Source organism: Sardina pilchardus, chromosome 7, assembly GCF_963854185.1.
Source record: "Sardina pilchardus chromosome 7, fSarPil1.1, whole genome shotgun sequence".
Classification (NCBI taxonomy): Eukaryota; Metazoa; Chordata; class Actinopteri; order Clupeiformes; family Clupeidae; genus Sardina; species Sardina pilchardus.
This window is the reverse complement of record NC_085000.1, coordinates 14,127,830-14,154,752: the sequence shown is the minus strand read 5'-3', so window position 1 is coordinate 14,154,752 and position 26,923 is coordinate 14,127,830. Positions and strand designations below refer to the sequence as shown.

The following is a 26,923-nucleotide window of genomic DNA, read 5'->3' as shown; positions in this document are numbered from 1 at the left end:
ATGTCTGGTGGAGGCGGAGTCCAGCAGCCTGCTGGCAGCCTTCAGCTGAGGGGGAAACGGACAGATGAAGCAGATACGCATGAGAGGTAGGTTACATTCACATCTGACTCTCTGTGGATGCAGGGTTTTACACATAAATGAAACCCAGTTTGACATTGTGTAGTACAGTGGTTCTCAAATTGTTACAATGAGTAATTGTGTACTACCATTATGACCAGCATTAAAGAAGCGTAGGCCAATCTAAATATATTTTACGTTGTACATTGTACATTGTTTTGCTTTTTTCAATAAAGATAAAAACTAGTTTAAATTTAAAATGTTTTCACTATATAGTTTTTATATCATTTGAAGTCATTATTTTGTCTTTATGAAATTAAATATCTTGGAGACTTCCAGAGTACCACAACAGAGAGTCCGTGTACCACCAGTGGTACCCGTACCTCAGTTTGAGAACCACTGGTGTAGTATATGCATGTAAACTTATGTACATGTATAATTGGCCTTGGATGGTATGATCTTAGGAATGGTCATGTCAAAGAGCCCATCGTATCGGTGGCTCAGGTTCCGGTAGTAAGTTTCTTATTAATTCAACGTAATTCTCCATTCAACGTCTAGAAAAATACCCCCCCCCCCCCCCACACACACACACACACACACACACACAACTGAAGTTACACTGATGAAAATGATTGTTTTGGAGAGTGATACCAAATTTTTAAAATTTGATTTGATTTGGGGGCCCCATCACTTTGACGCTATCAGTATTGTGTGATCATTCACATCAGTGGCGATCCTAGACTTTGATCGACCCTCCACACACAGAAAGTGATAGCTCATGTCATCTTTTTTCATATTTTGATATTCATATAAGCCCTAAACTTTATATATTATCTTAACCCTTAAAGAGTATAGAAGTAACAAGAGGCGACACTCCGTTGCAGTTAACACAACAATCACTAGTTGGCGCTGCTATTGCGCTTTCGCCATTTTGGACTGATCATGACCAACTCTGACCGTTGACTTCAATCAGAAAATGCCAAGGTAACCCAGCAAGATTGATGCGAGAAAGTATCCCTGCCCCCTAGAGGGGGGGACTTAGATTTACTATTGTCAAAAAGAGAACATTTTTGGATATATCACCATAAAACGTAAATATTATCCATATCATTTAGATATGTATTGGATCATCAATGTTATTTATGATGTTCAGATAGAACTGATGTTTTAATGTTGTTTGCCAATGTATATGATATGAGTTTGATCTATGAATTTTTGTATATTGGAATGTTTAGGAGATTATTGGAAAAACAAGATGCTTTTAGATGAAGATTGCACCTTGATGCTTGATGTCTGTAAGGCCCCCATATCAGCTTGATTGGGAGCTGATTAGATTGTTGTCAGGTGTATAAATTAGGAATTAGGCCTGACTATTTTCTATAAGACTAAGATTTGAATCTGTCTTTGTATGCGATCTGAAGAAGGCCATAGGCCGAAACGTTACCGTTTGATTAAAGATTGACTTAACTCGGAGTGTGCGGCATCTCTCTCTCTCTCTCTCTCTCTCCATAAGTTCTAAACATAGTTGCCTGCATCTCGACTTTGGTGTGCGTTTGCATCTCTCCTTCCAAATCAGCAAGATTGGTCACTGTATTGCCCCTCCATGTCTGCTGGGTTCTACGGTCGATAAATGAAGGCCAGTGAGACCACCATGGAGTTTTTGGGCTCATGCTCATGGCTTCTTTTAAAGTTTTTGAGCTTTCAAAAAACAAATATTTTGTGATAAACCACGGCTTTGAAGCCTCACTTTAGTGTGTCTATGGCACAGTACATGACAGTCGAGTATTGGTTTCATATTGGCGTTTAACTCATGAACTGCCATTGACGTCTTTAAACGTCAATTTAGACACATACGTTGCCTTTTTCAATGGAGAGGGCTCCTGGGTGGGCTTGGGAACGATCTGGCAGAGTTTCAGGCTTGTAAACAGACTGTACTAGCGATCCCAACCGCTAGATGACAGCAGTGCCATTTGGATGATTAGTATCTGCCTATAGTGCTCATGCAGAGACAGCATGCAGCATGCAACAAGCAAAGACACTGAAGATCGACCACAGTGGACCTAGTTTGCACGCGATGCAGGGAATAAATATGCTTACTTCTCACATCAAGGATGGAAAACACGTGAACGGTATGATCCATTTACATTGGATATTGCTATATAGACTAACAACAACTTTGCTAGTGCTAGCTTGCTAAGTCTACCGTCCTGTTCAGAGTCTTTAGCGACCATCAGAGTCCCTAGCAACCTTGACGAGACTGACGAGATAACAGTGCAATCGTGGTAGACATACTCCTGAATCGCTAACGTTAAAAAGTTGATTTTCACAAAAAGATCGTTTTCTCCATGTTTTGGTCAAAAACAGGTGTTTTTAGCAAAACTAACCCATGTTCTACTGACGATTACTAAAGAACGGAAAACGATAGAAACAAACCTGGTGAAAGAAGAGATTCTACTCTTTCATTTGGTACCTTCGGTGTTTACATAGTCATAAAGATCACCGTTCGGTGGATCTTGGAAAAACAGTCAAAATGCTGTAAAACGTCTGGCAGTATGGAGCGCTCTGCACTGAAAATCGCTGGCAGCCAATGAGTTAAGGGTAAAAGTGTTTTTGGTGGTCTGGTTTAGTTAATGGGTGTCCTGCCCATCCCACAAAATTGATGGTAACAGTACTTTAAAATCCTCTTGTGTTTGGTGGTTACAGGTCGTTCACAGAAAGACCCCCTTCTCCTGTTCCCAGTGTGATGTCCATGGAAAGTAACAGGTCAAAGGAAGAGCTTGTGTATTTCAAAGGACAAGTGGCCACAGAGTAAGTCACCTATCCCTCACAGCAGCGTGTAGCAGTCATTAGTATTCCATTTAAGCTAAATGTGTGTTATTTTGGTATTTGATTACTTGTACACAGATTATTTGTGAAACTCTTTCTGAAACTTTTAGTGATGTTATGAGTCTTATGATGTGCTTATTGCCCACAGGAATTTCACAGAGACACCAGGCTCTCCTGTGCCCATTGTTTCCACGCATAGACAGTCACCCACAGGCTCCAGACCTGACTTCAATCAGGAAGGATCTGCCAGGTAAACACATTAATTGTTGGGTCTAATGACAAAATAATGTGATTACCTGTACATGCTGGGTATTCTAGTGAGTCGCTAACCTGTAGTGTGTGTGGAGCTAATGTTGGAGGGGACGCAGACCAAACTCTGACCCATTTGCTTGGACACCCCAAGCAGTTAATCCCCAGATCAATTTTTGTTTTTAAAAAGTAAGACAAAGTCCCTACACAAATTCCAACAACAACAACAAAATAACATTCACAAAATCTATTAAAAAAGATTTAGAGATCCACTGATCCTTTAAATGTATTAAGCCTGCCAGTACCATGAGATGGAAAACAGCCCCACACCATGATGTCTCCACCTAAAGTTCACTGCGGGTATTGTATTTGTAGGCTGATGTGAGGTGCAGCGATCACAAATAATAGCATGAATGAATGAATAATGAATAATGATGAATAATCACATCATATATATGCAAGGTGAATAGTCTCTCTCTCTCTCTCGTCTCTTTCTCTCTCTAGCCTATATCTCCCAAATTATAGCGTTCTCTGTGCCCACCTAGTAGAGTTTTTACTAATGCAAAACCTTCTCCATATCGTATGCAGAGGATATAGACATTGACTGAAAGGATCTAAAGATGTTATAACGTAAACTATCTGCTCGAGTTTTGAACATAGCTCAAAGAACGTTAAATGTTTAAGGATTTTCCTGGAACCAAAGATTTAACCATGAAGGTACATTCTGGCACTATCAAGAAAACTATCCTGAATGACTGTGAGAAAACGTCAGCAGTGAACCTTCCCACACCCTTCAGCAGACGTCCATGGAAAGTTCCCCGAACCAAAACTTTTTGCTGGGTTGTTCCTTTCCTTTCCTTGCCTTGGTGTACTGCTTTTTCTACTTCGGAGTCATTGGAATGGTTAATTGACTTATTCCGGGTTGAATGATAGCGGCCTCACTTCCCTCTAGCACCTGTGAGCGTAAAAACTAAGCTTGCAAGTTTGTGCATGACAAACAAAAAGTATCGCGATCATGCTCATGAGGAGTGTTGTAAAATATGCAAGCTAAAGCTGTAGGGGAAGCTCTGCAGAGAAACCTGCAAGCGTAAAATGAGAAAACGGCGAAGAAATCGCCAAACCTGCTTAGTTCCTCTTAAAAACAGAAGGGTAATGCACTGTAGGAAAATCTCTGACTTGCTGTTTCGTCAAAATACCCACACACTCAGAAATGTTGAACACTCAAAAGACACAAAAGTCGTCTTTACTAGTAGTAGCCTAGGCTAGGCTATTAAACATTCCTACTTTAACATAAATTGAAGGCTGCATGTATCATATATTGACGGAGATCTATTGACAAAAAAAAAAAAACTATTTGAACAGGCCAAGTTATTAAATAAGGAGCCTACAATCAAAATACTGGTAAATTTTAAGATTTTGGTTTATTAGCTAATATCTTATTTCTCTGTAATGGAAAGATGTTTTGTTTTACTAGGCTACCCATAATGAAATCACCAAGCAATCTAATCTGCTTATTTAAATTGAAGTCAATCTTAGCCTTAAAGTTTTTTCCATGCAGTGCAAGACAAGATGTGTGCAATGTTGTGCATTTTAAGCCTAACACTTAATTTGCATATCAATATGGTGATAGGTGTTACACATTTTACTGTATTAGTCAAGGGTAGCACACACCAGCACAATAGCGCCTCCCTTCGCACACCTTGTGTTCCCCCTTGGTTAGGATGTGGAGAAATGGCCATATCTGTCTGGGGTTGGATTAAACCGTTCCCTCAACTGTAACGCCATAAAGCCCTCCAGCCTGTCTCTATGTATGTACTGCATCAAAAGTGGATGTAATGGATTTGCAGACGTTGAATATTTAGGGATCTATTTTAGCGAAATTATCGTATTATTATTTTTTTCTTTGGACAACATAGATAAGGTATGTGTTGCTTAGGCGGTCACTTACTGTATGTCTCTTTTCCACTGCCAAACTAGTCCGACTCTACACGGTACGGTACAGTGCGGCTCTACACGGCACGGCACGGTACCAGTGCTATAGAGCTCCACAGTCCCGCCCCTCCTCCAAGAGAGCTGCTTGCCCGGAAGTAAATTTCTCATTCATTTCTCCCATTGACTTCTGGAAAAATCCGGATATAAAGAGTTTTAGACCATGCCTTAGGCTACCCAGCTACGATGTGACTCATCAGCATATAACTTATAATTTCGAGTGAAAAAATTAACAGAAAATGTAAAAAAAGCGAAAGGTGACTGTGTACATATCTTAAATTCCGAGTTAGAGAACTCAAATCCCGTGATGCTTTGCAAACGTACACACATTTCCAACATTTGCAGCCTAACGATAGTTTAACATGGTTCCATATTAATCTGAGAAAAGAAGGTGATTACTTCCTACTGTTTCCATTGAGTAAATTCAACCTTCAAGAAGAGAAAACCGTTCTTTTTCGGAAGACCACACATCGGTCCTGACAGCCCTGCAGCCATTTTAAGTTTTGAAGTTCCAGCGAGACGCTAGCCGGACGATAGGCGCGGGAAAAGTTGAGTACAGTTTGTTTGGGATTGCCATGGCAACGGCGATCTCTACCAATTAAAGGCACTGCTTTCACCAGTTTTACACGGTAGGGTGTTGGGTAGTAGTACTCTCAGTGCTTGAAGTGGGCCGGAACGCAGTTCCGGAACTTCTGTATTTTCGTCTTTCGGGTTCTGCCACTTTTTTCTGCGTTCCGGTACTTACTGAACTGATCCGACGCAGCGACAGTGGCCCACTAATAGACAATATCACAAGACCGATAAAAGACTAGCCTACATTACCCACGAGCCACGACAGTGCCCTATCACAGTGTTTCTCAATCTATGGGTCACGGACCGGTACCTGGCCGCGAGAAGATTATCCTACCATCGGGCCGCCGGCCGAACCTCTCTGAGACGCGAGAGTGTTAAAAATATCCTGTGATACAAATTGCTCCATTTTCATTCTTGTTTTCCAAACCACTGAAGACTACCCTTCTGTTCTTACATGTAATGGCTCAATTGTATCATCTCCTGTTCTGCAGACGTTCCAGCACCAGAGAATCTGACTGTAGAACCACACACCTCACACGTGTCTTTGAAGTGGACCAAACCAGATGGAGTGGACCAGGTTTCCTATATTCTGGAACTTTTGAGCAAGGACAAATCACTAAAGAGCATTCGTACGGATGTGCCCTATGGTTCCATCTCTGACTTACAGGATGGCATTGAATACACCATCCAAGTATCTACGCTGAAAAATGGTCGTCATAGCAAAAGCACTTCAAAACATTTTAGAACTCGTAAGGAAAAGAAAAAGAATTTTGTACAGTTAGAATTAATAATTATGTTATGTATTACTGTAGTGTTTACAGACCATGTTTATTTCTTTCCAGGTATTCCAGTCCCAGAGAGGCTAACTGTGAGCTCCATCACGTCATCATCTGCTACCCTTAGCTGGCATGAGTCTAGTGAGATGAAGCAGACTCCACACAGCTTCCTGGTCTCTTACCGCTGTGAAGGGACTGACCCAGTGTCCATCTCTACTGACTCATGCAGCACAGACATCACAGGCCTGAAACCAGGAACTGAGTACACTGTTAGTGTCTACACTGAACTACTATCTGGAATAAAGAGTCAGCCTGCTTCTAATCAAATCAAAACAGGTAAGATTTTTTGTGTTTGTTTTTAGTTAGTAAACAACACAAACAATGTTATTTTATTGCTGTCGCCTTGGATAAAAGGACCTGCCAAATGAATACATGTAAAATGTAAATGTAAGAAGATCATCAGGAACATGGAATGCAAGCTACTGTGGAGCTGCAATTAGTGCAACATAACTCATGATGACTATGCTCCTCTTCTATTCAGCATGTTTTTGGGGCCAGTTCTCATAGCAATTAGTTAATATTGACTCTGACTTGTCTGCGCTAATCCTGTGTGGTAGTATATGAATCTTTGCAAACAAGCAGCCTTTTAAATATAATCCCCCCCCCCCCTCCCACTCTCTGATTGGGTTGGCATCTAGCTGACTAGCTTCATTAGCTTGAGCTAAGCAGGCACCAGTACTACTAGGTACTGAATGGTGTTAAATTGAATACAGTGAAAAACAGTCACTCATTTCACTCCTCTCTGGAAGTTGGTTTCTCGTTCTAATTCATCTGTAAGTGAACTGTAAACATCTTTGTGTGTTGATCTTTTTGACATCTGTTCCTTTGAGTAGGTTGATGTAGGGGGAGAGGGGTAAGATGATCAGGCCAATGTGACTTTTTTCAATGAGAAAATAACACTGAGCATTTTGAATAATCATGCCTGTCAAACTCATCTGACTGATTGTTTTTTTAGATCTTTAGTATGTTAAGGTGGCAAACTTTACTTTTTACTACATGGGAGCTAATCAAAGCTAACCACTCATACATACTGTATGTATTACTATAGTGTTTACAGACCAAGTTTAATTCTTTCCAGGGATTCCAGTCCCTGAAAAGCTAACTGTGAGCTCCATCACGTCATCATCTGCTACCCTTAGCTGGCTTGTGTCTAGTGAGATGAAGCAGACTCCACACAGCTTCCTGGTCTCTTACCACTGTGAAGGGACTGACCCAGTGAACATCTCTACTGAGTCATGCAGCACAGACATCACAGGCCTGAAACCAGGAACTGAGTACACTGTTAATGTCTACACTGAACTACAATCTGGAATGAAGAGCCAGCCTGCTTCTGATCAAATCAAAACAGGTAAGATTTTTTTTTTTTAAAGTATATTTTTTTGGCCTTTTTTTGCCTTTATTAGTATAGGACAGCGAAGAGGTAGACAGGAGAGAGACGGGGTGGGATTGGGACATGACCGCAGGCCGGATTCAAACCTGGGTCCCCATGGGCACTCGGACAGGGTCCCCGCGGGTCCTTAAAAAGTCTTAAAAAGTCTTATTTCTTTTTTTGGATTTTCAAGGTCTTAAAATGTCTTGAATTCTAGAATTTCCGATGAGGAGGTCTTAAATTTCATGTCGTGCCCGAGTCCGTTTCGTCAGCTTTGCGAATGTAGACACTAGGGATGCAACGGTACAGTTTTGCCACGGTTCGGTTTGTATCACGGTTTTTGGGCCACGGTAACGGTTCGGTTTCAATATATCAATATTATCTTGGCTCTAGCATACAGGAGGCTATATTTGCCTTTTCTATTTCAAATCAACAATGTGCTTCTACTTACACTTGCAGAGAAAATATTAAATGCATAGCCTGACACAGATGAAGCAGAATCACAAAAATGTATTAAAAGAAAAGAACACCATCATTGCCTTCTGTCATAAACAGGCAATGTTATCCATAGTGCAGTGCAGCATAAAGTAATGTGTAGTTATTTATTTAATAAACTCACTGTTCTTCACACATTTAAAGAAAATACTTAACTGTTATACACCCTCAAAAAAGTAGTGAACAATTCTGAAAATCTTCTCAAAATAATTGGTGAGGTAGTATTATGTGTAGTTTCAAATGGATATTTGATTTGGGAGTGCCTGCCCTGTCCTCTTTTATGAACGTAAAAAATGTAAACATAGACAAAAGTGCAGTGCAGCATTAAAAATATTAGAACAATGAAATGAACATTATTGCAACCTGTTGTCAGGGGGGGGGGCAATATTCCGAGAAGAAAGTGGCAAATTTGCCACTTCACAAAGTGTCTGTTTCCCCTGTGTCTCCTGTCGTGTGTGTGTGTGTGTGTGTGCGTGTGTGTGCGAGAGAGTTGTGTGATTGACGAGTGGACGAGCGATTGACTGATTTAGCAGTGAGTTTATTGTTTTTCGAGTGGACACCTCCCGCTGCCCGTAGCCTAGCATGTACAACGTCAGGAAAATAAATGACCCGAGTTTGGAATGACATGTCAGCCTCCCCATCTCCTATAACCTCCCATCCCTACAATATTTTCCAGTAAACTATCAAAAAGAGAATACACTCAGCTGTGTCGGCGTCACGCTTCCTTAGGCTACTCTAGCGAGCAATCAACGCAGGGCAGAAACCACCGGTTACACTGTTACACACAGACTTTATAATGTGGCAAATTTTCGACCTTTTAAAGTGGCAAATTTGCGTCTTTACAAAGTATATATACGTGGCCCTAATACGCCGTCGTATTCGTTATGTCTTTGGGAATTATAGGAATATTGTTGTCGAAAGGCTGCAGCAATGGATGGTTGGGTTTTCGGTGGCAAACTAACTCTCCGTGCTGCTCCACTTAAGGTTACAGCCGGGTGATGAAGGCGCAAGTGGGCCGACATGTTGGATGTGTTACCTTTATTAGGTGATCGTTGTGAAGCAGTGCTTGCAATGCACACTGTGCTTTGTTTACTGACGGTCTTTTTGCCTTGTTCGTGGGCTACTTCAAATGTCGCCATGATCATGCAGCCGCCGGTAAAGTTTGTTTCTTCTCACATGACTCCTTCATTTGCATTTCAACGCGCTTATTGGCTCTTGGGAAATTCAGTAAAATTCTGATTGGTTGTTGCAAGGTTGACGAGAGGCAAGCTGAACAGTCAGAGAAAACGCATCCCCCGGGTCCTAAGCACTCCTCTCTATCGCTCCCAGGCTACGCGCGCGCAATAACCTTGTATTAAATAAAAAGTTTAATGTCGCGTATACCGAAATATTGCGGTTTAGGTGAGTCTATTGAACCGAACAGGCCAAACCGAACGGTTCAATAAATTATTGAAAACCGTTGCATCCCTAGTAGACACACTCAAATATTGTGGGTGTTACAATATAACAACACAGTAAAAAGAGTGGCAGACGCGAGCCAAGATTTTTAAGAATGAGACTGAAAAATATTCGAGGTTCCAATGGTGCACCTGACGCTTTTCGGGTGAGAGCATACATTTCTTTCGCCTGTTTTCATTGTAGACTATGCGTGCAACTTTACCAAACAATATAGAAGTAAACATCCTCGGCTTGGCCCTCTCTCTTTCTCTCTCTCTCTCTCTCGTGCGCGCTCAATGGACACCCACCCCTCGACATGCACATTTAATCCAAATAAAACATTCACAATCGTGAAAAAAGCAATGACGACTAGCTAAATTATTATGAAATCCGGTTAGCATCATAGCATGCTGCACATCTTATTAAAACTCTTGCATTCAAGTTGAGTGATCATCTCATCACCAATGTTTTCTAACTCCAAGACTAAAAGGACCTGTCCCAAGGAGAAAAAGTATCAGCCTACCTTGAAACTTAAACACATGTGGGGGAAACTGAACAGTCCAACCAGTAGACTATGATAAGCTAGCCAACTATGCTACTTTGTTTACAATATTTTGAGGCATCAATCAGACAGCTGAATTAAAGAGGTAGGCCTAGAGTTGTAATACAAATAGTAGGCTATATAATCTGCATAAAGTGTGCAGTCATGAATATCAGAAATGTCATTATATAGAAAGTAAAGGGGGGAAAAAATGGGGGAGGGGGGGGGTTATTTAGTTTGAATGATTATATATATAATGTGAATGATTTTTTATCAAATATATTTATAAAAAATCATTCACATTATATGAAAGGAGTGCGATAAAAATGTGACCTTTTGCTGTTAGAAAGCTATGCAATGAAAAATGTGGGTGCACCTAAATTTTGTGCTGGTGCACCTGAAAAAAAAGTTAGGCGCACCAGTGCAACCAACGCAAAAAGTTAGTCGGGAGCCTTGTCCATTTTTTAACTGTGTTTAACTTGTAATTTGCAACTTGATTTGTTTACACACTGTTTGTACGTTATTTACAGCAGGTATTGTTGTAGTATTGAGAAGGCAGTTGCCTGACGTGCACTATTTGCACTGTCACTCAAATACAAATGTGCTTTGGTAAACTGAACAGCCTAGAGCGTACTTTTTATATATATATTTTTGCCGTGGTAATGGTCTTAATTTTTATTCTTAGAGGTCTTAAAAAGGTCTTAAAAGTCATTAAATTTGTTGATAAAAAATGTGATACCCTGTCGGACCCGTAAATGGTACGGGCGCTGTAGCCTGCTGCGCCACAGCGCCCCCCAAAACAGGTAAGATTTTTATCCTACCTAGTAAACAACAATACTCATAATGTATTGTTTACTTCAAAATGTACAGAGAGTCTGGCCAGTTTCCATTGCCAAGCGTTAACTTCCTTGAAACTATTGGATCTGCCCAGAGCCACTCAGATCTGTCATAACCAATCGCTAACGTTAACGTGACTTGCTCAAATTAGCGCACAACCTCAATGTCATCATTCTAAGCTACTCCCTCTGTTCGCTGATTGGACCTGCACATTTTTGTCTTGAGAAAACCAGCAAATATATTGTAGACCCAGACTCTCTGTACATTATGAATGTACGAAAGTATGGTAGGACCAGGCTACCTCAAAACCAGTCATCCCTGTGAATTGTGTAGGTCAGTCAGATGTGAATTCAGTGTGCTTTACATAAAGAGGAGCAATAATGCACTGTGGAACTGCAATAACTGAAAACTAGTTGCACCACATAGCGGCACAAAGTATGACTTAGACTTATCTATCTATAAATTGCAGGAACATCTGTCTGCGTGTCCGTGCCACATATCTGTCGAACCGGTGACCCAATTGATTTGAAACATGCCGTGTCTTAGTATGGCCACTATGGAAGTGCAGTGCCAAGTTTGACATGGTTTGGATAATAAATGCAAAATATATTGGTAAAATAGGCACACATTGGCTCTACTGTAGCCACTCCCCCATCTGTGTGTTTGTGTGTTAACCACATATGTTGAACCGTTTGTGGGATTGATTTCAGACTTGGCAGGTGTCTTGCTACGGGCACCAGTAAGTGTAGCGTCAAGTTTGTCGTTGTTTGGATAAGGAATTATATTGTTAGATATATTGGCAGGCCTATCAGACGCACATGTTGGGTTTCTCTGTTTCACATAGCACAGCATAGGACCAGAGACAGAGAGGGTAAGCAGAGTTTGGGCAGCACAGAATCAGGGCACAGCACGGTCTAGATGTTTGGATAGTCTGATCACAACAACAAAGATTCCCTTTATGCAGTTTGTTTGCATAAAATGATTATGTGGATTTTGCAACAACACACCAACAATATGCAGCGTATGCAATGGCTATTCAAAGTGACGTAAAAAGCATGTGCAATAAACTCTAATGCTTTGAATAGCCCAGGCTACTTTGGACTTTGAATAAACAAACAACAATTCCAACTGCAAGGTCCCAAATTGAAATGAGCAATAGGCTAATCCAAATTTCATTATGTTAAATAATGTCACACATGCTAGGCAAAGATTGGCAGACAGAGCGACATGTCACTTGCTATCAAAGACTGTTTTTGATTTCATACGATGATGCATCATTTCACAAAATGGGTTGTCTTCTCTATCAGGAAGTTATTCAATAAGCTTAACAACAAAAATAAAGCCTTAACTCAAAACAGCTGGTAGATTATGCCATTTTGATCTGTAGAAATGTCTCATGCAGCCATGCCTAAATTCTGCTTATTACACAGGGGTCTCCCTCTCTGATGTGCTGTCTGCATTACACCTGGAAGACTACAAAGGAGGGAAGCTCACACTCAGCTCAGTCCTGGAGATCAGTCGTATCACAGTGTCTGATGAACCAGCTGAACATCTGGAGCATCTACCACTCCACTTCTTAAAGAGACTGATTATGTCCAATGTTAATTCTAGAAACTGGAAATATGAACAAAAACAGAAAGACAAACCTGCTGAAATTGGTAAAAAACTATTTAACATTTCTGATTCCATAAATCCCAATCCTCAATTTAATTCTGATGCCATGAATCCTCTAGATCTGATCACTGCTCTGTTCCATTGCGCAGATCCTTTCCTCCAGCAGGAAATTGTCTCCAAAATGTCCATGTGCCAGTTTGCAGTTCCATTGCTTCTGCCAAACTGTGACACTCAGCAGTGTACTCTGATGCTCTGGGCCATGAGGGACTTGGTTAAAAAGTACAGGCCTCAATCTCTAGCAGGTGGTAGTGATTTTGTAGAGGACAGGGTTGTAGAAATGAACATTCCCATGGTGTCCTTTGTCAGACTAGGAAAGAGTAGTTTGCCCAAATCTCAGACTCTGAATAAGTTGCTTAGCAGTCTTCATCAGCACATTGATGCGTTTGTTGACCATGACATGGAATATGGGAATGTGCCAAGGAAAATCTCAGATGGTCTCGTTGAAGTCAGCTGGTATTTGCCCCGTGGGAAGGGATATAATGACATGTTCACAGAGCCATTGGCTGTGGCCAATCTGAGAGGAGACGGCAGGTCATTTAAGACCCAGATGTCCTTCCTGTGTAAGACCTCAGCTGCAGTTTTCATCCTCAGTGATGAATTAGAGGGTGTTTTCAACACTGTGGCCAGCTTTGAATGCAAAGCGGAGCTGTTCCTGGTGACCAACTCTCAGAGTAAGACCTTCAACATGGAGACATTAATAGACACTTGCAGAAGACTCAAAATAAAGGAAATAAATGTCCTCATCAAGGAAAGGCATAACAATGCTGAATTTGTGCAGGCTCTACGTTGTCGTGTGAGTAACATTGTTGAAAGGAATGCAGTCAAGATGACCGTGGAAAACATGGCTGATGTTGCTCATCAGGTTGGAATTTCTGTTGATGAGGACTGTGATTTATGCAAAGCTAGTAGACTAAAGGCTGAAGAAATCACTGGCCATATTGAAGATATCACAACATTCAAGGAGGAGGAACTGCCTTTACATGGAAACATCTGGAGGGAAATCAGTCAATTGGAGAAAGAGAGATGTAGATTGAGGAAAGCAGACAGAGAGAAGAGCATAGAACACTATAGGAGTTCACTAAATATGAAAGAAAAGAAACTGAGAGAGGAACAACACAGGATGGATGTGTCAGACACAATGAAGAAATTCATTGCTGGAATCTTACAGTTAAGAACAGAACGCCTCTACTTCATGAAGTGGCTGAAGATTAAACTGGACACCCTCAACAGACATAACCTGTCTAAACTGAGAGAGAGGTACAGAGAGTGCTGTAAAAACACAACAGTCAACAAAGACCAGGTTTCAAAATTAGATGATTGCATTTCAAAATCATCTTTGGGTCCAGAGCACTTCTTCCGTGAGCTGGGTCAGATTTATGAATCTGCTAGCTCCCTTTCAGAAGACCAAGTCCAACAACTGCCTGCTCGATGTGCTCAGTTGCTAATGGATGGGTTTCCAGTGGAGCTAGTTGATGGAGACGCATCGAACATCCCAATGAAGTGGATAGCTGAGGTTCTGACTTGCACTGTAAAACCGAACACTACAAGTAAAATAGTTTTTTTGATTTGAAAACACTCAAAAATGAAAAATAGCTCATTGTACTTTAATCGTCTGTGTTACTTGAACAAATATTTACTTTTAAGTTGACAGCACTCGTCCGCTTTAAGTAATTTGAAAAAATAGAATGCGTGGGAACAGATTTGTAGGCGGATCTTCTGCCATGGATCTTGTGCACGTCAAGCGAAGCGACGCATAACGGTCGACCACCAGAGAAGACACGAAAAGAATGGGACACAGGATAAGATACAACGGGACAACGAGAAGAGAAAACCGCAATTAAACGTAAGTGGAGAAATTAAGTGGTGCATTTTGACCCTAACGTACGACCTTTACCATATTGCTAAAGCCAAAAGTTTGAAAATATTTGACTGCTACGTAAATGTATCCAGTTACTAGCTAGCTAGCAGCTAAGAATGGTGCTTCTGAATGCCAGCACTTGATTGATCAGCTAACTTAACGCTAGCAATCTCCAATGTGACTAAAAACATGGAATAATTTACCCCGTTAGTACTGTTTAACACAATGACTTTGAAGTGCAAGCTATGTGGTGCGTTGCTTAATAACAGGGCACAGGTTCTGACCGGCAACATTAGGGCTTAGCATGCTAGCGTTTAGCATGCTAGCGACATTACGTCCGTCCGTTAGTCCACTTCCATGCCGTTATGATGACCTGTGTGTGCACATTTCATTCAGTAAATGCGTTTACTGTAAGATTAAGGTGATCAGATTTTTGGGACATAATCCTTGGACATTTTCAGTTTAGAACCGTAAAGACCTAAAATGCTTTGCTAGAAATTATTCAAATTATTAGTGCTGTTACCTAGACTATATCATTTTAAAGGGATAATCCGGAGTGAAATGCACTTTAGATCAATTTTTCGGACTATTGGGAGTACATACGTTGAGTTGACACCAAAATCATGTCATTCGGATGTATTTTGAGAAAGTTCGCGCTCACCGTTTTTAGCCAAAACTCGTTAGCCTGGAAGTGACCGGGGCGTGTCCTTTCGCCGCTACAAAACGCTATTTTTATACCTCTTCTACTGTTCCAAACAACACTACACTTACGTGGTAGTGAGTAGAGGTTCCCTAAAGCCAAACCGAAGTATCCGCACGTCTTTATGTGGTCGGATAGAGAGTCCAGAATGAATTTAATCGAGTCCGTACCTTTCCGGAAATGTTAGTAAAGTGTTGTGAAAACGTTGCTAGCTGCAACAGCGACATTTCCGGAAAGGTACTGACTCGATTAAATTAATTCTGGACTCTCTATCCGACCACATAAAGACGTGGGGATACTTCGGTTTGGCTTTAGGGACCCTCTACTCACTACCACGTAAGTGTAGTGTTGTTTGGAACAGTAGAAGAGGTATAAATATAGCGTTTTGTAGCGGCGAAATGACATGCCCGAGTCACCTCCAGGCTAACGAGTTTTGGCTAAAAACGGTGAGCTCGAACTTTCTCAAAATACATCCGAATGACATGATTTTGGTGTCAACTCAACGTATGTACTCCCAATAGTCCGAAAAATTGATCTAAAGTGCATTTCACTCCGGATTATCCCTTTAACCATGGACACTCAGCTGGAATAGTTATGATGACACAACAGCAATGAGTTCACAACCTCAAAGCATATTTGAGCTCAGAAATGGGCCAAAATACGGTATGCTACATTTCAGCACTCCATGAAATCCTACAGTAGCCTAGTGGTCACCGTTGTGTAGATAATCTAAAATAAGATAGTTGTCTTGGTCATCTTAGTAATGGCTATCTAGGTCTATACATGCTATATCTTCCTATTTTAGGACAGTGGGGGCTACCCATATCTAAAGAAAGTATGATGTTATAATAGATGTATAGTATAATGTGTAATAAGATTAAAGAATACTTTGGTTTCAGAAGCTGTACTAACTATCAAAGAAAGGTAATCCCTACTGCATTTCCAATTGTTATTATTACTGGCTTGACTATATATGACTGTTTGTTTTCACATGCAGGGATCCTCGGATGTAAATATCCAACGTGCTGTGGCACTCCGTGGCCTTCCTTTCTACCTCCATGAAGATGATGGCACTTTTATAAAGACATGGGATGTAAGTAAGCATGTTGTCTAATATTGACATGACCGTTAAAGGTAATGGCTATCTAGGTCTATGCATGCTATATCTTCCTATTTCAGGACAGTCCGGCTACCCATATCTAAAGAAAGTATGATGTTATAATAGATGCATTGTATAATGTTTATTAAGATTAAAGAATGCTTTGGTTTCAGAAGCTGTAACTATCAAAGAAAGGTAATCCTACTGCATTTTGAATTATTATTACTGGCTTGACTACATGACTTCTTTTCACATGCAGGGATCCTCGGATGTAAATATCCAACATACTGTGGCACTCCGTGGCCTTCCTTTCTACCTCCATGAAGATGATGGCACTTTTATAAAGACATGGGATGTAAGTAAGTTGTCTATTATTGACATGACTGTTAAAGGGGTAGTTTTTGGACATAGGACCTCATTTCCAAGTTAGCCAATGTGAATCAGAACAATGAGAAAATTGGGTACAGCATAGAGCAAATACTGGTCCAGCAGCTTAAACTAAACTGAATTGAAGCTAAAGCCAAAATGTCCTGGTAGGTTATCAATAGCTGCCGAGCCACTTTTTAGTCTCTGTTGCATCAAATTTTGTCATTTTTATTCTTATGGACAGAAGTGATCCCGAAGAACAGGGCTATGGGTCGAGCAACACTGGAGTTACATTTCAAGCTTTTGTTTTTTTCACCAGGAAACTCCAGAGACGTTACTTAGTATTATTTCAAGTAATTATTTCAATAATGCAACTGCCCTGGAAAAGTTTGAGGAGAAAATGTTAAACTTAATAGTGCAATAGACATAGTAGCCCTTAACTTGTAATCCTTATTAGATATTAAATTAACACACAGTTGTTCTTTGTTAATTTTTTCAGGTCTCTCAATCGGAGTTCAAGATGAGGAAACCCAGCCCGATTTGTCGCCGATTGGATCTTGCTCTGCAGGCTGGAATCCTGCACATTTATCTCTTCTGCTTCCGTTCCACTTTTGCTGGAACCAATCGCATCCTGGCTTATCCATCAGACGCACCAGGATCGTGGTCTGATTGGTTGAAGGACTATCCAAGCGTACAGAGACATTTGAACTATGCAAATTCATCACGCCTCTTGTCCAGTAGAAATACAGCGCAGACTCCCCAGACAAATGTTCAATCTCAAAAGACTGAGCTTGGTGATAGCCAAGCTACGAACTCCAATGTATTTGTAATGTATTCAGAGTGTACCGTCACACCGGTGTGTTTGGAATGTTGGAAAATTAACATTCTAAAGAATACCTGGGTTCATTGAATTCTACATAGAATTTTAGAACGTTGAATTGTTGCGGAATAGAATCTTGTGTTAGAATGCTCAAAACCCACCCTTTTAAAGGTTAATTGTTCGCTGAACATATTCAATGATTTGTTGATGATTGACGTTATTGTCCAATGTTTTTTTATTATTATTATTTTAATACTATCATCTCCTACCATCGTCTATCTCATTTCTCAAATTAGAGGTGGATAAACTGTGTTTATTTGAATTTAGCCTCACTACAGCCTTGATCTGAACTCCAATCTGTACTTGTTTTCATGGTTTACATTAAAAGATTAAGTACAATTTCAGTGGCCTATGTTCTTCCAAGTCCTAAAGTTGAAACTAATCAAAATGAGCAAGTTTGTTCAACTTTCTGATAATTTAAACTTTTAAGTTAAGTTTAATTAAAATAATTGGTTGATGCTAAATTAAATATTTTATGTTGATATTAATGAATCCAAGTAAGCTGAGCTTAATTTTATTAATTACTGCAAACTCAACGAGTGGATGTTTCTTCAACTTAAAAAAGACTTGTTGAACACTCTCAAAATTCGCTAGTGGAGACTACTTAAAAAAGTTAAGTTTCTTTGACTTAGCAAAACCAAGTTACCATTACTTAAATTTTTTTGTGTAATCTGTTTCACCAAATTTTTTGAGTTCAACTAAAGCCTACCTTACACTGACAAGATTTGGGAAAGATTCTTGAAAGACAGTAGTCTTTTGAGTAAAGTCTGAATGAGGGGCATTAGTTAAAAGACTACAATCTTTCAAGAATCTTTCCCAAATCTTGTCAGTGTAAGGTAGGCTTAACTTGTCGGGTTTTACAGTGTGGCTACATCAGCTGGTGGACTCCAAGAGTAGGATCCTGGTGTTGACTGTGGTTGGAGTGCAGAGCACTGGGAAGTCTACCCTCCTCAACACCATGTTTGGAGTGCAGTTTGCAGTCAGCAGTGGACGATGTACCAAAGGAGCCTTCATGCAGCTGATTAAAGTCTCTGAGGAATTCAGGTCTGAGCTCAATTGTGACCTCGTCATGGTCATCGATACAGAGGGCTTAAAATAACCTGAGTTAGCAGTACTAGACACAAGCTATGAACATGACAATGAACTAGCTACACTGGTCATAGGCCTCAGTGACATCACCATTGTCAATGTTGCCATGGATAATAACACAGAGATGAAGGACATTCTGCAGATTGTGGTCCATGCCTTCCTAAGGATGACTGAGACTGGGAAGAAACCCAGGTGTGTGTTTGTGCATCAGAACGTGTCAGACATGTCTGCTTATGACAGTAACATGAGAGACCAGCAGAGACTGCTGGAGCAGCTGGATGAGATGACTCGAGTAGCAGCCAAAATGGAGAAGAGGGAAGCCATCACCAAGTTCACTGATGTGATGGTGTATGACCCTGATAAAGACAGCTACTACATTCCTGGACTTTGGCATGGGATTCCCCCTATGGCGCCAGTGAGTGCTGACTACAGTGAAGCTGTGCATGAACTCAGGAAGAATTTGATTGACCCCTTAAGAGAGTCTGATGACATCAAGAGCAGTGATGCATTAGAGTTCTTGAAGTGGACAAAGAGTTTGTTGAATAGTGTGAAATTTGAAAATTTTATTTTTAATTTCAGGAACAGCTTGGTGGCTGATGCATATGCAAATTTATGCACAGAGTACAACAAATGGGAGTGGTCTTTCCAGAAGGAGATACATGAGTGGCTTATATCTAAGGAAACAATGCTATCCAACTTTGGGTTGACTGAAAAGAATGACCAACTGAAAGGTTTACGAGATAAGCTCAAACATACAATACCTGAAGCATCAGAAATGTTGCATAAAGAAGAGCAGAACATATTGTCAAAGCTTGACAAATACTTTGAGAATGAAGACAGCAACACCTATTTAATTGAGAAATATAGACAGGAATTCCGAATAAGTGTCATGTCTCTCAAAGCAAAGACAGAAAGCTCAATAAAACTTTCTTTGGAGAGGGTTGTTGAAATCAAAGAGAAGATGGAGAAGGTGAACCAGATCAAGGAGAAGCAAATAGACACAATTGAGACAAAGGTTCATGAGTTGCTTAAAGAGTGTAATGGCAGAAAGGCAGTTTTATCTGAAGATGAACTCAAAGTAGAGTTTGAGAAAATGTGGGGAGAAATCATGTCTGAGCTGACTGGCTGCCTCCCAGACAGACATGTTTATTCAGATGTTCTCTATATACTCATATCAAATTTAAAGACGAAGACTGAATTAATCTCAGAAGTGCTAGGAACAATCCACCTGATGTCATCTGGAGACGAGAAATTCATTGTTACATCTGATTATATTCCTGCCCTGACTTCATCTGCAAAAGTTATTGAAATTCAAGAAATCTGTGACCGCATCATCAGAGACTGTGACACTCTTGTTGCACAGCGTGTAATCGTCATGGAGAAAAGCAACACTGACTACCATGACACATACATCAACGAGGTACTCAAGGCTATTGATGACCAAGTGAAAGACCCTCATATTACTGATGAATGTAAAGCTAAACTGAAGTTTCACATCTGTGGCAAGATCGCAAAGGTGTTTCAGAAAAAACATGAAGAATTCAATACCCGAAATGACCCACAGAAATGTCTGATGAAGTCGAAAACCATGTTACAGAAAAGATTCTTAGAATGTTTCAGTGAACAAGATCAGTGCCAGAGGGAAGCAACTGAATTCACAGAGGCATGTGTAGCCCCACTAGTTAAGGACTACGTGTCTACACACCTTGGACAGGCGATCGCAGATGAAATGAAAATAGGAGATGGAGGAGAGGTCTACAGCTCACGTTCTGATTTCCAGTTTGCCCTTTTAAAACAACTGCTGCAGATGGACTCATTTAAGGAGTACAGGGATTATACAAAGTCAAATGAAACATTTGTTAAAGACTGGATAAAGAAACAAATAAAAGAGAAAATGTCTGAATGTGGACAACTGGCAAAACTGCAGAAAAACTTGGGCTGTGATATTGTTCAGAAAATAATTAATGCGATCACAAGGAGTTCAAAAAATGGAGACCTACGTGTGTTCATTGACGAATTCTGCTCTTATATTAGGAGTTATGTGGTCTTTCCACAGGATGTTTTATGCACATTTCTGAGCCTCAATAAGGCCAAGACAGACCAGTTTGCCATCTATCTCTCACAGTCCATCAAGAGATTAGGGGACTCTTTGTCTCAGGATTATGATAACAGTGTTGACATTGATATTGATAGAATGATTACAGACCTCCCCTCCAGTCCCCATGATCTGCTCTTCAGTAGTCTGTATGCATGTAGGCATCAGTGTCCTTTCTGTAGGATGCCCTGCGAAGCAACAGGTAAGGGCCACACCAAACATTCCTCCAGCATGCACCGCCCTCAAGCTTTCGGAAGAATTGGGAGTATCAAGTCCAAGAAACTGGGAATAGATATATGCACCACTCTTGTTGTGAGTCCCAATTATGTGGTCTTGAAGAATGACGACACAAGTGGAAGAAAGTGTTTTTATGAAGAGTACAGGAAACTCTACCCTAAGTGGGAGATACAAGGAGATCCCAGCATTGAGGCCTCAAACTACTGGAAATATGTGCTAAAGAAGTTCAACAAGGAGTTTGCAGAAGATTGCAATGCACAGCCTGCAGACATCCCAGAGGAGTGGGAAAGACTGACTGCAGAGGATGCACTGAAAAGCCTTAGAAAGTCCTATAATAAGCCCTAATGCAAACCATATGGAGAGATAACAGCTATTGACACATATGATGATTTCTCAAATCAGCCCGTCTAAACTAACATGTGGATAATCTAAACTCTGCATCTCATATGAACACATTTATTTCCTTCTCCACAGTGTTCACAGAGTAATCTGATATAATTGTTTCTGATGGTCAACTATACTATAGGCTGTAGGATTCTGAATAACTCTTGTGAACTGGTATCTTATTTCTAGCTTTTGCCATTAATCATATCAGGTATTATCTCTCAGCAGGCTCTTCAGCATGTTCTTCAGTATCACCTAAGGTAGAGTTATTTTTTATATATATCAAAACTGTATAACATGGGTCACCAAACTAAGGCCTACGGGCCGACTCAGGCCCCCCTTTGACTGGCCCCCCAGCCCCTCTGCCCCCTACTGCTTGAACCGGTCCTATAAGGCAATCCCCAGAAGTTGTCATGGCCTATTTATCAAATTGCTTTTTGGAAAATAATAACATGTTTGCATCTGGTATTTTGTTGATTTTTTACCTTAAAAAGTGATATTTGCTTATAGAATTAACTATTTATATTTGCCGAATTTTGTCACCTGACATGTTGAGATCAAGCAGTGACAGCAAAATGGCTAGCGTTAAACGAAAAGTTGATATAATTTTTAAAGAACAGTGGACCAACAATATTTTTTTTTGTTCAGTGTAAGGACTGTGCAGTTTGTATTATATGTAAAGAAGTTGTGGAGGTTTTCTAAGAATATAATCTGCATCATCGCCATGAAACCTGCCACAAAGAGTGCCATAGTACATAGTAGTTTGGATATAGTTGTGGGGATGGCAGTGTCAGGCTAGTAATCTCTACTACACAATGAGGCCTGCTAGTGGGCATTTTGGTCTGGGTCATATAATTCTGTTTTATAGTTGATCCATCCCCCGGACAGTCAGGAACGAGAATGTGGCCCCCAGAGACAAATGCTTGGTGTTCCCTGCTGTATACTATCTCTTCTATAGGCCTTTGCACAAAGTGATTTATGTTATAAATGGTTTACTTGTTCTATGTGGTGTTATTACAAGATCTAAATATGATGGCCTCTTTTACACATTAGAATGCCATTCATTACATTGCATTTAGACTGATGTAATTATACAACTGTGTAAATTCCTTTAATTCCATTATATTTTCTTCTCTTACATATTAGAATTTGACTTTGCAAAATAATTGTGTCAGCATAGAGGGCCACGGTGACAGTCATTTTCTCTAATGGTCCATAATGGCTCTGACAATGGGTAGTGGGGACTTAGCCATGTATAGCAAATCATTATGTATGATGAAGATCACTAACCAAAAGAATACCATCACTCCAAAAGTACAGAACCTAATGCAGGGGTATTATGTATGCAAAACAGATTCAGTACTTTTTAAACTGTATTCCAATAACACAGAGCTGATTGGTTTTCACTGCCTTGCCTTGTTTGATTCCTGCCACATATTAAATAAATGACACAATAACCATATTTGTTTCATGTGTATATACATTTTCTCTTCATTGCTTTAAAGGTACACTAGCCAGATTTTCACCTTAATATAACCCATATGAAGTCAATTGTAATAGGGGAATACAGTAGCTCACCTAGCATAGCCATACAGCATAGACGCTAGAAAAGCGGCTCAACAAATCTCGTGAGAGTCATGAAACATTACCTTGTCAGCAGATATAGCTCTTTGGAGATAGATGTGCTGTTGTTAATCCTTCACCTCCACAACAAAAGCATTCTCATTGTGTACGGGAGGGATAAGTCTCGAGAAGTTTGGTATTTGTAACAGCTGAGTAAAATATAAACACTGTATATTGTGACTCTAGAAGGACAGTCACCAAAAATGCCTAAACCTGCTGCACATGTAGACATGTAGGTGTTTCATTGTTACAATAGAAATAGCTGGTTGTTTAATATGCTTAACAAATGTAAAAAAAATGATCAGATCTTCAGGACAAACCACAAGGAGAGAGATTTATATGTGAGCATGCAATAGCACAAAGAGGCAGGCTTCCCACAGTGTGTGTTTGTGTGTGTGTGTGTGTGTGTGTGTGTGTGTGTGAGGGGGGATCTCTGAGCTCTGAGTGTGATGGCGGAGCATGATGTTGCCAAATATATCATCAAAACCCAGCAAGTAGGAAATGAACTTTTACAAGTTGACATCAAAGTTGACATCAAAAATCGTGGCACTTTCAGCAGTGCTTAATCTCAGTGTAGTGTTTGTGTGTATGTGTGTGTGTGTGTTTCTCTCTCTCTCTCTCTATCTCTCTCTCTCTCTCTCTCTCTCTCTCTCTCTTTCTCTCTCTCTGAGAGTGAGTGAGTGAGTGAGTGAATAACCTGAGAAATGTCCCTTATTTTCAATGTTCAATGTTGACAGCTATGGAGTATGGCAGGTCTGTAGCACCGCATTATGTAATAACACCGCATTATGTAATAATGTAATAAATGTGCACGCCATTATGTAATAATTGCCGCATTCTGTAATAATCTGCCGCATTATGTAATACACTTCTTGAACGCAATATGTAATACATTTTGCCGCATTATGTAATAAGTTATTACATATTGCGGTTGTTACTACATAATGCGGGTGTTGCGGTTTTTTTTTTTTGCCAAATGTAACAATTGGTGCATTATGTAATAACCAACCAAAATTTACATTTTCATTGATTAAAAACAGCTTGATAATGTGTATTTTACTCAAAATTAATGCTTACAAATAAGTATTAATTTAACGATGCAATTAAGTATTTAAGCAACTAAATGAAAAACAATTCAGCTGCAACATACAGCCTAACACACTGATCACACAAAGGAATTGCAGAATAATAAAGTGAATTTTAACAATGTTCTTTACCTACAGTAAAACAGGCCATGACTCAAATTTCACACACATACAGTATAGCCAAACTATCAGTATATGGAGGGAACTGCCTATCAGAATTCCCTTTGATTTATGCTGTTCAGGCACTTAGCCTAAGCCAGTACTTGATATTGCTCCTCCTGCAAGGTACTGATTGGGACTCAGTACTGGCTAGGCTAGGCCTGCTAGTGGAAAGGCAATGTTTAAACGTAAGTTATTAGGGCCCGAGCACCGAGGTGCTGAAGCGGCTGCACCATAGGTGCAAGGCCCTATTGTTTGATTACATTTCTTACAGGCCACGTTTTGCCTTTTTCACCAACTTGGCATGCTCTAAATTTGTCAGCTATGTGTGGAATTGGTAACACTACTAAGTGACAGAGCTCTGGCCTAGGGTGTGGCTCAGGGACTCTATAGCGCCACCTAACGCGTTGTCTGTTGTGGTTGACACATACATTCACGGAAATGGCCCAGATTTGGTGGACATGTGTGTTCTATTAATCTAAACAATTTTACATTTCAACTTTATAGTGAATCTTAGAAGAATTTGAGTTATGATTATGTTTATGATTTCTGCACATCACATATTTTGAAAAAAATCTCCTAGACGGTTTATCGAAATCATGTCATATAAGCACTAAAATGATCTTGAGGGGTTGCTCAAGAGGAATTACGACCAGATTTTTTAATTGTCGAAGTACATCGAAATGGCGAAGGTTTGAATTATGACGTCTTATCAAGAAACAGGAAGTTGGTGTTATAGGCAGAAAAAAGGTTTTAAATTGGATGTAACTTGGCAGCTACATGTGGAATTGCTTCTGCTAGTCAGAGACAGAGCTCTGGCCTAAGGTGTCGCTTAGGGACTCTATAGCGCCACCTAGTGCGTTGTCTGTTGTGGTTGACACATACATTCACGAAAATGAACCAAATTTGGTGGGCACATTACATGTGTTATTGCTATCGCTAGTCAGAGACAGAGCTCTAGCCTAGGGTGTGGCTTAGGGACTCTATAGCGCCACCTAGCGTGTTGTCTGTTGTGGTTGACACATACATTCACGAAAATTAACCAAATTTGGTGGGCTTGTATATCATTGCTATCGCTAGTCAGAGACAGAGCTCTATCTCTATAGCGCCACCTAGCGTGTTGTCTGTTGTGGTTGACACATACATTCACGAAAATTAATCAAATGTTGTGGGCTTGCGTGTTATTGCTACCGATAGTCAAAGACAGAGCTCTGGCCTAGGGTGTGGCTTAGGGACTCTATTGCGCCATCTAGTGCATTGTTTGTTGTGGTCGACACATACATTCACGAAAATTAACCAAATTTGTTGGGCTTGTGTGTTATTGCTATTGCTAGTCAGAGACAGAGCTCTGGCCATAGACCTAAAAGAAATGGACAAACAGACTCTGTTGTTCCCAATGGGAGGGGGCTGAAACAAAAATCTGTTTACTTTCCATCGTACTGCGCAGACTCATACTCATTTTGTGACGTTAGCCATCCTGTACATTGCTGTAACTGGTCTGATAGATGGGATTTTCAGAACAACTGTCAATCCATTATTAATGTTCGTTTTTAATATTATTATTTTGTTTACTTGCCTCTAGGTAATGCTTTACCCTATCAAACAGTAGGCTACCGTAGGCTACACGCTTTTTCATTGATCTTGCAAATGACTTTCCGTCATGGTTTTCGTGCAGGCTGGACTGAGCTTCTTATCCAAACATTACGGGGAATCTCCTGTCGAACGTTAGCTTCCCTCCAACCAACATGCTAACTATACTTTTTTGCAGGAAACCAACGTTATATACGGGGAAGACGTGAATTAGTTTTGCCTTCGATACCCTATATACTGTAGAATACACAGAAGCTATAAGGGCGACACAAGGCACATGTTACATGAAGTTATGGGATCGCAAATAAATCTGCAATCTATGGCCGTCCATGGGAGTTAGCAGAGTGTTGATAACCAGCTCAATTCGTGTCTCTACTTCCGGGAATATGCCTGCCCCCTTGGCTCTGGCCTAGGGTGTGGCTTAGGGACTCTATAGCGCCACCTAGCGCATTGTCTGTTGTGGTTGACATATACATTCACGAAAATGAATCAAATTTGGTGAGATTGTGTGTTAATTCTGCCGCTAGTCAGAAACAGAGCTCTGGCCTAGGGTGTGGCTTAGCGACTCTATAGCGCCATCTAGCACATTGTCTATTATGGTTGACACATACATTCACGACAACTAGGTAGGCTTGTGTGTTATTGCTGCAGCTAGTCAGAGAGCTTTGGCCTAGGGTGTGGCTTAGGGACTCTATAGCGCCACCTAGCCTGTTGTCTGTTGTGGTTGACACATACATTGATGAAAATTAACCAAATTTGGTGGGCATGTGTGTTGCTCATGCACATGCCCACCAACAATTACGTATTGCTTTGTTAGATTCCGAAATGACCGGGCCTGCCATCGCCGCTTGCAGCTATATTTATTATTATTAATT

At 40.4% G+C, this 26,923-nt stretch overlaps 1 long non-coding RNA gene and 1 pseudogene across 1 annotated transcript; both read left to right on the top strand.

The window, feature by feature from the left end:
- Positions 1-21,552, top strand: LOC134087018 (up-regulator of cell proliferation-like; annotated as a pseudogene).
- Positions 16,206-17,718, top strand: LOC134088262 (uncharacterized). Its single transcript, XR_009939933.1, has 3 exons — positions 16,206-16,534; positions 16,800-16,895; positions 17,406-17,718. It is a non-coding gene; the product is annotated as an uncharacterized LOC134088262 (long non-coding RNA).
- Positions 21,553-26,923: the final 5,371 nt, after the last annotated feature.